General features: G+C 49.8%; 1 protein-coding gene across 1 annotated transcript in view; it reads left to right on the top strand.

Moving 5' to 3' along the window:
• RAD51 (RAD51 recombinase) overlaps positions 1–12,265 on the top strand; it is a 72,534-nt gene that overhangs the window by 51,379 nt on the left and 8,890 nt on the right. The gene's annotated exons all lie outside the window — the stretch shown is intronic.

Raw genomic sequence — 12,265 nt, 5'->3', positions numbered from 1 at the left:
CATAAGGCAGTGCTTGACCAACCCCAGGTCGCCAGGGCGACCAGAAGCTTCAACATGGCATCTGGGCTGCAGCCTGAATACTCCCCACCCAATCTCCACTTTGTATCCTGGGCTCTGCTTGACCATCTGTGGGCCCAGGACTGTAGTAGGTGGAGGGGGGCAGGGAGGAGAGCAGACACATGTCCCCTTTCCTCCCCTTAAAGTTGTTGATCTGGAAGTGATGTGACACGGGGCCTAAACCTGAAACTGTTAATTGCTATACACATGTTGCATAACGCCACAGTGAGAGCAATAATTCTAGCACCAGACTGATGCATTTTCCACCAGTACCTGCTGATCGGGAGACAGGCAGAACAACAATTTGTCTATGTAAACAAGGTAGATTTTTGTTCTGTGACGAGGAAAGGCAGTGATTCTGTGTTTCTGCTAAGCAAGAACACTGCTCTCTGCCTTCCCACAGTGCTTGCACTCCCTAGGAACTCGTTTAACCCTTTAATCACTCCTGATGTGAACCCCTTCCCTGCCAGTGTCCTTAGTACAGTGATAGTGCATATTTATTTCGTTTATAGACTGACAGCGCTCCTGATCTTCATAACCATTGGGTTATGCTGCCCCCTACAGGAGTAGGACACTAGGCAGAAAAAAATTCTGGCTATGCCTATGGGCAGTCCCAGGGTGTATACTCCCTCTCTCTATTGGTACTCAGTTTTTTTTTTTTTCCTGCCTAGTCAAGAGTAAGGACCTAGTTCCTTGCTGGGATCTCTTGTCCTGGCAATTTTTTTCTTTTTAGATGGAAATTTTTCTCCTGTTTTTTTCCTGTGAGATCTACAATCAACTGCCGGACTGGGCATTGGGCTGCATAATCTAGATCCAGTGATCACCCCAGTCTTGCCAGCGAGCGCGTGCAGACTCCAGCTCCCAGCTAGGTCGGCTGCAACATAGCTGGCCTGCGGGGTCGTATACAGCCTGGTCTCGGCCAGAGTTTCAGCGTTCCTCCTGGCTGACAGCCCCCCCCCCATCCTGATGGCAAGGGGTTCTGTCTGCAATGGTGCCCGCCTGGTTCTTGGTATGGTGAGTAGCATTCCACCCCCCTCGCCCCTGGAGGGTTTTGGGGTGGACGTGGGCCCCTCCTTGGGGATGGTCAGACCCCCTGCTCCCCCTCTTTCCCGTCAGGCACACCCCTTCATTTGTCCCCTCCATTCTATTGGCCCCCCCCCCCCCCCCACTTAGGCTGGGGCTGTGCGGGGTGGTCTGGCCACCTTCCTGGGTGGGGGCAGGGTGCTATGCTGGCGATGGGGGCGGGAGGGTGCGCCGCTGGATGATCCACTTGGGGGGTTGTATCTGGAGGGGCTCCTGCCAGGCCGCCCCCCCCCCCCCGTCTTGCCTGGGCCGGTCCTTAAGGCCTAGGGATCCCTCCTTGGTCCCTGGGAGCCTCTTGGTGACGCAATTTTCTTGTAGCCTGTGTGCTTTAATACATGGTGGCCATGTTTGTGTAGTCTGGCAGCCATGTGGTGGTTTGCTATTGAAAACAGGGGCGGCCATGGTAGTGGAGCCCTGTGGGAGTCCCTCCTCATCCCCTGGATCCTTTCTTTTCCTGATCACTGCTCGTGCAGTGCAGATTCTCCTGGTGGCTGCAGTGCCTGGTTTCTGCAGGGTGGGGAGTCTGGTGGAGTCCTCTCCCTCTTTTCTGAGGATTGATTGCTCGGTGACTGGCAACTAGGTGGTGCTGCCAGAGTGGTGGGGGTTGCCCCTTAGCAGTTTTTTACACTTTTTTGCTGGGTCCCCCTGGTGACTCACTGAGTTTTTAGAGCACATCTCCCCCCCTGATCCCCTCTCCAAGGCTGTGGGGCCCTCTGGGTCCCATCCATCGATCGATGCACTGACGGCGGTCCTGGAGTCCCTTGTGTCCCGGGTGGACATGGTTTTTGGGCGACGGCTGTCGCATAAAGGCGCTTCCTGCCTCATCTGTCTTCTCAGATCCTAAATCTAATTCGGCCACCGAGGACGGTCACCCTGTTGGGTCTATGACCACGCGTCCTGACTCCTCAGATAGTGAGGACGATTCCTCTGCTTCTGCAACCGCGCACAAAAAGACCCAGGTGGCCGCACTGAATGTAGCTGTGCTTGAGACTTTAAGTTGGAGGACATGGCTGCGACGGAGGCGCAGGTTCCCTTTTGGCACTCACAAGCCATCCAGAGCGGCAAAGGAGTTCCCTTCCCCTTCTATTTTGACAGAATTATCACTGAAGTGTGATGACGACCCAATCGTCCCCTTGGGGTCCCTAAGCGAGTTGCTAGGCGATACCCCTGTGAGGAGTCCCTCAAGTGGACTGTTTTACCGGCGGTGGACCCTCCGGTTTCCAGTTAAACAAGGCAACCATGATTTCGCCTGAAGAGTCCCTGGCCTTTAACCTCCCTGATGGTCTGATTATGTCAGCATTTCTGTGCTAAAAGCGGTACATTGTTTTGCATGGAAATATTTTGTTTTATATTTTAGGCCTGTAATTCTTAGGAATAACCCGCTTAAATCTGTCCAAACAAGAGTCTAGTAGACATCCCGGGTATGAAAGTTTGAAACATGAAATCATAAATTCTAATCTTCCTAGCGGTATTCCCGAGTGTGGCTTGGGGTTAATATAGAGTACTAAAAGCGGTAACCCCGAGTCACCTCCTCTGCCGTCCTCCAGCCATCCTCCCACTGTGTGCTCGGCCGATGCCGGCACCTGTCTTCCGGTTCCCTTCTCTGCGAGCGTTGCGACACGGGGGGTGAAACCAGCGGCAATTTCAAAAATGTAAATACACCAAATGACAGGATACAAAGTTGTGATCCTAACGGATTACACTGTATCATGGCATTTCACCTGGTGGCTTTTCCAGTGCCCTGCCTGTGCTTTTCCAATTTTGTACCATGGCGTCCAAAAAGCGTTCTTTTTGCGCAAAAGCGCTTTTAGACGAACTGGAAAACGGCAACAGCGAAACAGTTACTTGAAGAACTGAGCAATATCGATTCGTGGGAAAATTCGTCATCCGGTACGGAAAGTGACAAGAGCAATGATTCTGATGTCTCTTTCTGGCACATAGCTCAGTTTGGAAGTTCTAAAGAATCATTTGATATACTTCCCAAATTTTTTTTAGTTTTGGTGCAGAATGAGTAGTTTCATCAAATTCTTCATTATTTTCAAACTACTCATTCTGCACTGTGACGGTACTCGCCGTCACTGAGACTGAAAAAACTATGTGACAGATAAATTGATGGTTTGGACTGCTTAAGTTGATCAGACTTGTAACAGATGCATGCCATCAGCCCAAACACCTGTCTTCCATGGATTGTAAATCATGTTGATTTGATCATCTATTGTTTACTGTGGGTTCTCAGTATTTACACTATAATATGTGTATTTGTATCTGTTTTACTTTTGGTGCCGGCAGTCTGGGCTTCCAGGCTGACTTAAGTACGCTGAGCTAATTAGCATGTAAATGATAACCTTGTCTAGATGGGATTAGCCATGAGTCAGCTCTACCTCGTTATCTATTCATTATGTGATGCTTATGTAAATGTTCAGGCCATTGTTCGTGTGGTGACTGTCATGCTTCTCAAGTGTATAAAAATCTACTGCTTGTTTTAATAAAGGAGTTAGTTGTTTCCAGACACATACAAGCTAAGTTCAGGCTAGTTCTTGTATGGGGGGGCGGCTGGAATATCTCTATATGTCCAGACTGGAGGAAGCCTTATACTGACGGAAGACCACAAGCACGGTGTGGGTCGACGGTTCCGTTACATTGGTGGCAAGCGGTGGGACGCTTCCTGCAGTCTGGAACATCCAAACCTCCACCGGGATCCAAGGTCCGGGGAGCAGAAGAGGAGAGGTACAGATATCAGCCGCCATGGAAGAGGAATTCGGAAGGAGGTTGCGAGAGATGCGGATACAGCACAGGGGACAAGTTTCAGAGAAGGTCCTGCTGGGATGGCACAATTCAATCCGATTGGAACTCTGGGAGGAAGCACTAGCTCGTGAGCAGCGACACCAGGGAAAAATCCTCCCCTCCTTCCAGGAAAGGTACTGGTCGCAGTACGAAGTGCGAATGGTGTTTTTGGGGAGACAACCGCATAAGGAATGGAAAGCTGAGTTAAGCAGGCTGGTCCAGGAAGAGATGCGGTTGGATGAGCGCTATAGAGCCCTCCGCTGGTACGTAACCCAAGTGTGCCCATGGACAGCAGACGGCAGCCCAACGGAAGGCTTTTGCTACGGCGGCCTGGGGCTGTTATTAGAGAGGCTGTCTGAGGACCCCGACTTTGGGAGCGATTTGGAGTGGCGTTTAGAGGAAATCTTGGAATACAGAGAACAGATGCTGAATGTCTTGGACGTGCACTGGGCACTGGAAGATTTGGAATTTCTGGCCAATCAGGAATGGGAGCTGGAGATCACCTACAGACGGCTGCTAGACTCTGCTCAGTACCAGGCCTGGGCTCCCCTTGCCTGGGAATATCCAGAAGTACCAGCTGACAGTCCAGAAATCCTGACTGAAGAGTCGGCAATGTGGCACAGTAATAGTGTGCTTTGCTCACCTGCACCCACGGTTTTGGATGCAGAGGTCTTATGGCGGATGCAGCAAGTGCTGACTCACCTTGACGAACCTGTTTCTGCACAGGACGAGCTTGGATGGAGGAATGCATCTGATCAGCCGCTGGATAGAGGAAGCCATCTTCATTCCCAAACCACGGATTACAAATTTAATGGACTTTCCATCGGAAGAGGATTTGGATTATAAATCACCTACAAAAGTGTTGGCACTGGGCCCAAGTGCCACCAGTCTGTGTCCTGAACTTTCAGCAATTCCAGAAACTGGGGATTTAATAGACTTTTCTGCTGAGGAGGAACCTCCCAGTGAGCCTGCAGCGGAAGAGCGGGCATCCGGGCACAGCGTGGCTGACCTCTGCCTGCAACAATTGGTGACCCAGCAAGATGTGTGCAAGGCCACTGACTTTTCAGTTTATGTTCCTGCAGAAAAGCTGGCATCAGGGCCTAGCATTACTGAGCTCTGCCCAACACCAACAGCAGCTTCAGCCTCCCAGAGAGAAGAGGCAGCTGACCTGTCTGCTACACCACTGACAGGGACACGGGATTTCAGGCCAGCAGCATCTGTGGAGTTACAAGAAACTTCTACAGCAGAAGCGCTGACAACTGGACAGAGGGTCCAAGACCTCTGCCCCACACCTGCAGCAGTCCCGGAGACCCAGGGTGAGAAGGTGGTGGTCAGTCCCCAGCAGCAGATCAGGATCCAGGGGGAGAAGAGACAAGAGGTTGCCGGAGCAGATTACGTGGAGTCCCCAGCAGAAGTGCTGGCAACAGAGCAGAGTGCTTCTGGCCTCTGCCCTCAACTCACAAGGGATGGATTTCCTGAGCAGGTGGATGAGACTACAATCCCCACCTGTATACCCCAGGGATGCTGGGCAGTCGGCCCAGATCCCCAACAGCATGAGGGAGTGAGCCCAGCCACCCTGTCTTCTCTCCAGCGGCTGAAAGGACTCCAGGGAGAAGGGCCAGTCCACGCTTCTTCCCTACAGCGGGTATGTTCTACGAGAGAGGCAGAGGTTGGTTGGGTGAGTAATGCTCCTTTTGGGACAATTTGCTTGGGGTACTGTGTGGGTATAGACATTGGGGGGCTGGAACTACAGACTACCTTTAAAGTCAACCCATTTGGGGTCCCCTCCTGTGTTAGTCTCCTTCCAGAAGGAAGGAGATGTGACGGTAGTCACTTTGGTTGGGGGGTCCTTGGAACACAGCTTACCTTAGAGAGGTTGGGAAATACCTCTCTCAACCCCCTAGGCACTTCTTATGTCTAAATCACCCTGTGTCTTTTAGGGACACAGGGTGACCAAGAAGCCCAGTCTGGCCTGCCCAAACCAGACTTCCACAGACTGATTGGCTATGAGAGCTCCATGCGCCCTGCCGGGACAAACTTACAAGCTATGTGGAACTTTGTCAAGGAAGTTGCCATGATGGATTGACTCTTTGGGACTTGTTACCCGACGAACTCAGGCACAGACCAGTTGGGGGTCTGGTACCTGGTTCGTCTACCTTTGGGGGGAAGATATGTGACGGTACTCGCCGTCACTGAGACTGAAAAAAACTATGTGACAGATAAATTGATGGTTTGGACTGCTTAAGTTGATCAGACTTGTAACAGATGCATGCCATCAGCCCAAACACCTGTCTTCCATGGATTGTAAATCATGTTGATTTGATCATCTATTGTTTACTGTGGGTTCTCAGTATTTACACTATAATATGTGTATTTGTATCTGTTTTACTTTTGGTGCCGGCAGTCTGGGCTTCCAGGCTGACTTAAGTACGCTGAGCTAATTAGCATGTAAATGATAACCTTGTCTAGATGGGATTAGCCATGAGTCAGCTCTACCTCGTTATCTATTCATTATGTGATGCTTATGTAAATGTTCAGGCCATTGTTCGTGTGGTGACTGTCATGCTTCTCAAGTGTATAAAAATCTACTGCTTGTTTTAATAAAGGAGTTAGTTGTTTCCAGACACATACAAGCTAAGTTCAGGCTAGTTCTTGTATGGGGGGGCGGCTGGAATATCTCTATATGTCCAGACTGGAGGAAGCCTTATACTGACGGAAGACCACAAGCACGGTGTGGGTCGACGGTTCCGTTACATGCACCAAAACTAAAAAAAAATTGGGACGTATATCAAATAATTCTTCAGAATTTCCAACGTACCTGATGACGAATTTTCCCACGAATCGCTATTGATGAGGAAAAGGGAAGCAGCCATTTTGTTAAATATTTACTTATGATTATCGGGCATGGATTTGTGATTAAGCAGATATATTGGATTTATGTTTTGTGAGAGGTCGTATTGTATGGCAGCTGTTGTGTTCAGGAGCCATTTGCAGCTCCAGCTGTTAAGATTGCTATCTCTGCCTCTGTAGACCTGTTTAGCCAACAAGTTTTGGAAGTGACACATTTTATGTTAAATGTCCATTTCGCATATCAAAGAATGTCATCAAAGACTGAGATGGAACTTCAAAGAAACTTTAGATAGGTGCCACCCACTTCAGAATGTATAAAATTGTAATACAAGTCTTTAGGAAGTTAGAGCAATGTTCATTAAGCCAACAGAATGTAATTGACTGACTTGCTCTCCAAACATGGCTTCCTATCTACATGTTTGTCTAAATAAATATAATTTTCAATCTGGCTTCAACAGCCAAAATGTTATTGAAACCAGTGAGTTTTGGGATTACCCTTACACTATCGCTCAGTTCTTCAAGTAACTCTGTTTCGCTGTTACGGTTTTCCATTTAGTCTAAAAGCTCTTTTGCGCGCAAAAAACGCTTTTTGGACGCCATGGTCGTTCTCAATTTTCCAGGCACAAAGAACTGGAAAAGCACAGGCAGGGCACTGGAAAAGCCATCAGGTGAAATGGCATGATACAGTGTAATCCGTTAGCATCACAACTTTGTATTATGTCATTTGGTGTATTTACATTTTTTAATTTGCCGCCGGTACCCCCACCCCCGCTTTGTAACGCTCGCAGGGAAGGGAACCGAAAGACAGGTGCCAGCATCAGCCGAGCACACGGCGGGGAATTGCAGGGAATGGTGAGTTTTATTGTGGGGTGATCCCGAGTGTGGCTCGGGGTTACCGATTTTGGTACACTATATATACCGCTAGGGAGGTTAAGGACCTGGCTGACAGGAAGGTGGAGGCTGTGGCCCCGCAATTTGTACATCCTGGCTGGTTCGGCACTGAGGCTGATATTCCCCATGGCCCTGGTGTCGCAGACTCTGACCGAGTGGGCTAACCTTTTAAGCCGTGATCGGAGGGGGAGTGGCTCCCCCTGCCTTTGCTGAGCTAGCGGACCAGCTGGTCCAGGGGCTGCAGTTTATATATGATGCCTCCTTTGAATGCGGCTCATAGTGGCTCAGATCTCTGTTTCGGCAGGGGTCCTTCGGTGTGTCTTTTGTCTCAAATGCTGGTCTGCAACAAGGCTTTGACTGATCTTTCCTTTCGAGGAGGTTGCCTTTTTGGTGCTACCCTGGATGACATCATTACAGGTCTCAAGGAGGGGGGGGGGGGAGAATACCTTTCTTCTGCAGGCTACTGAGGGCAAGGTCCCTCGTAGACGTGGCCCATTTTTCTCGGCTCATAGTAAGTTATTTGTCCCTTGGGGTCAACTGACAAGGTATCGGAGCTCTTTGGGGCCGCCTCTGGAGGATCCAAGCGAACTTGGTCAGGCACAAGTTTCTCCAGACCCGTGGACAAGGCCTCTTCAGCAACAAGGGGTGCTCTCACCTGTATCTGGGGTAGGGGGACATCTTCGCTGGTTCCCGGACCCGTGGACTCCCCTGATACGAGAACAAGTAGGTCCACGAGGTCATTCGGTCTGGCTACAAGTTTGAGTTTCGTTCTTACCCTCTGGAAAGGGGTTCTTTCTTCCAACATGGGACTGTCCCCAGTCCGCTTACAGGCTCTTTTTTGGGCGGTGCAAACCCTTTTCTTTACGGGTGATAGTCCCGGTTCTGACTTTGGAACGTTTTCAGGGGTTTTACGCAAACCTGTATACAGTCCCCGAGGAAAAAAGGCAGATGCGGAACTGCTTTGTGCGGGTGCAGAAGTTCAAAATGGAGTCTGTTCACACGGTGGTTGCTTCCCTGCATCAGGGGGATTTTCTTGCCTTCGACATCAAGAAAGCTTACCTTCACATTCCAATATGTGTCGGTATCCAGCGCTTCCTCCACTTTATTGTGGGAGAGGAGCATTATCCGTTTGTGGCATTACCTTTTGATCCCGCCTCTTCTCGGGTTTTCACAAAAGTGTTTGCCCCAGTGACTGCATTGTTATGCCAATGGGGTATCGTGGTACTGGGCTACATGGACGTCATCCTTCTGCGAGCAGTCTCTACTGCTCTGGTGGAAAACCTGGTAATCACCATACGAGCTTGAGGGAGTTTGGCTAAAAACTGGATTTTCAGAAGTCTGCTCTGGTTTCTTTCTACAAACTGGACTATTTGGGTCGGACTCTCGACTCTGCCTTAGCCGGAGTGCTCCTTCCTCTGGACAAACTCCAGAAACTGCAGGCTGTACTTTGTCTCCTGCTGTCCAGCAGATGGTTATTCCTCTGGACTTGCATGCAGGTGCTGGCCTTCATGGTGTCTACCTTCGAGGCGGGTGTGTTTGCACAGTTCCATACGAGTTCTCTGCAAGGGAGTTTCTGGCCAAATGGGACGAGAATCCGCAGTCTCTGGACAATCGCACCCGGCTGAGCTGGAGAATGAAAGAGTCCCTGATATGGTGACTTTGTGCTTCAGCTGGCCAAATCCTTCCTCCCCTGGTATTGGACAGTGGTCACCATGGATGCCAGCCTGTCCGTTTGGGAAGGCGTTCTCAGCAAATATTCTGCTCAGGGGATCTGGACACTGGAAGAGTCCAGACTAGAGCTGAACGATAGTCGATATATCGACTATCGTCCAGACTAGGGCTGAACGATAGTCGATATATCGACTATCATTCTGCGGACGTGGGTGATATTCATATCGTCTAGGTCACGATATTTTGCATAGGCAGGGAGAAGTCGGGACTCTGAGGAGCACGCCGTGAGCAGCTGCACAGCTAACAAATAACGCGTGCCTGCACACCTGATTGGTTCGCTGTGCCGATACGGCGTGACTGGTTCGCTGTGCCATTTGAGAAAACTAGCTGAGGGCGGAGACTGAACGTGTGGGCTGCAGAGCACGGAAGTGGAGTGAGTCAGTGTATGCGGCTGTGATCTTTTACTGGCTCCTAGTCATCCGCTCCTACCACCACTGTGAGTCCCGACGAGAATGAGACTGAATAATCCGATTCCACACTGTCACTGACTGTCACTGAGAGTATTGAGTACCATTATTAACCCTGGCCTGCCCTGTATCTGCAATTAAAATTTAGAAGGCTGTGCTGCTGCCTGCATGCTTCATGATTTCCATCCATTCCCAGCATCCTTCCCTACAGTGTCGGCAACATTAATCCTGGCTGTCCCAGACTCCCAGTGCAGTATATAATATATACAATCAGAAGAAGGGCTGCTGCAAAACTCATCCCATCCCTACAGTAACATTAACCCTGGCTGTCCCAGGTGTCCCTTGTAAGGTAATTGTTGACTTTAGCCTGGATTGACGGGTCTCTCAATATCGTAATATGTATCGTTGGAAAAAAAATATAGCAATATATTTTTTTTCCAATATCGTGCAGGCCTAGTCCAGACTACTGATCAGTGTCTTGGAACTCCGAGCGATCAGACTTTGCCTGGAACATTGGATGGATTGTCTTCAGGGATGTCAAGTGCATATTCAATCAGACAATGCCACAGCCGTGGCTTATGTCAGTCACCAGTGGAGCACAAGCAGTGTCCTGGCGGCTCTAGAGGTAGCCGGCATTCTAAGGTGGCAGAACAGTTTGTTCCAGCCCTCTCCACCATATACATTCCCAGATTTGGAATACTGGCAGGTGGATTACCTCAGTCGGCAGGCGTTGGACCATGGGGAGAAGTCCCTTCATCTGGAGGGGTTTCATCAGTTGTGTCTCCTGTTCGGCATCCCCGAGGTGGATCTGTTGACTTGCCACCTCAACAGGTGCAGAGGTTTGTGGTTCGGTCACGGGATCCTCTGGCGGATGCCACAGACATGCTGGTGGCCCTGCGGGGTCAGTATCGTCTGATTTACGCCTTCACTTCTCTCAAGCTTCTGCCAAGACTTCTATGCGGGAAAGTATTCCAATCATTTTATTGGCCCCGGTCTGGTCTCGCTTGGCTTGGTACGCTGATCTGGTGCGGCTGGTCACGATGGTCCTTGGAAGCTTCCTCTCCGGGAGGATCTGCTGTCCCAAGGACTAATCTTCCATCCTGCTTTACAGTCGTGAGTCAGTGTTTCCAACGCTGTTAAAAGCTAGGAAACCTACTTCTAGGAAGATCTTCCGTGGTACGTGGAAGACATACATTGCATGGTGTGAGTCTCCTGGGGTTCATCCTCGATGTTCGTTGGCTCGGATCTTGACATTGCTTAAACGGGGGGGGGGTTGAGCAGAAAGTGGCCTTGAGTACTATCAGGGGTCAGTTATCGACCTTAGTGGTCCTATTTCAATGGCCTTTGGCCACATACTCCCTGGTGCGTACTTTTCTTGAGGGAGTTAGGCACTAAACACCTCCAGTGTGGTCTTCGTTGCTGCCTTGGGACCTTTGATTTCGGGAGATTCCCCTGCTTACGTTGTCCCAAAAGGTGGCCTTTTTGGTAGCTTTCACTTGTACGCGCAGGGTGTCGGAATTGGTGGCGTTATCCTGGCCACCTTACTGGTTCAGAGATAAGGTGGTTCTTTGCCCCTGTCCATCGTTCCTTCCAAAGGTTGTCTGTTTTCCATTTGAACAAGGACATTGTGTTGCCTTCCCTGTGTCCCAGGCTAAAACATCTGAAGGAAATTGCCTTGCATGCCTTGAATGTGGGCAATTAGGGTGTACCTGGCAGCTACGCAGTCTTTTAGGAAATGACTCCCTATTTGTGCTCACGGATAAGCCTCAGAAGGGGTTGTCCACTTGCTCTACGACCATTTCCCAATGGATCAGACAGATGGTTATTCAGGCCTATTCCATCAGGGGTCAGGTTCTTCCTTTCCTGGTTCACTCTACTTGGATGCTTAGTGCCTCCTGGGCCTTCTGTCAGGAGTCAGTGGCGCAGGTTTGCAAGGCGGCCACTTGATTGTCGGTCCACACTTTCACAAAGTTCTATAAAGTGAATGTGTTGACATCTGCAGATGCTTCTTTTGGCCACTAGGTTTTGCAGGCTGCTGTTCAGAGGACCTGATCCTCTTTGAGGGTGTATTGTTGTTTTTTTAAGGTGGGCTCCAGTTGTTGTTTTAGCTCCTGTTGCCTGGTTGGCTACTGTTTAGCCTTGAGATTTTTTTTTTTTTTTTTTTGCTGTTCACAACCCTCATTTTTAACACTGCTTTGGGACATCCCAATGGTTAAGAAGATCAGGAGCTTTGTTCGTCAATGAATGTTCGACGGACACGGCACCCAACCCTCTGAAGTTGTAATTCTTCTGACACTGCTTGCACCTGAACTGAGTACCTATAGCCGAGAGAGGGAGTATACTCCCTGGGACTGCCCATAGGTGTAGCCAGATTTTATTTCTGCCTAGTGTCGTACTGCTGTAGGGGGCAGTATAACCCAATGGTTAGATTTGGGAGTTGTGTCCGTCAATGAACATCGGAG

The sequence above is a fragment of the Pelophylax lessonae genome (genome assembly GCF_965119305.1).
Source record: "Pelophylax lessonae genome assembly, chromosome: 13".
Taxonomy (NCBI): domain Eukaryota; kingdom Metazoa; phylum Chordata; class Amphibia; order Anura; family Ranidae; genus Pelophylax; species Pelophylax lessonae.
The sequence above is the reverse complement of the archived record's forward strand: the minus strand, read 5'-3'. Positions and strand labels throughout refer to the sequence as shown.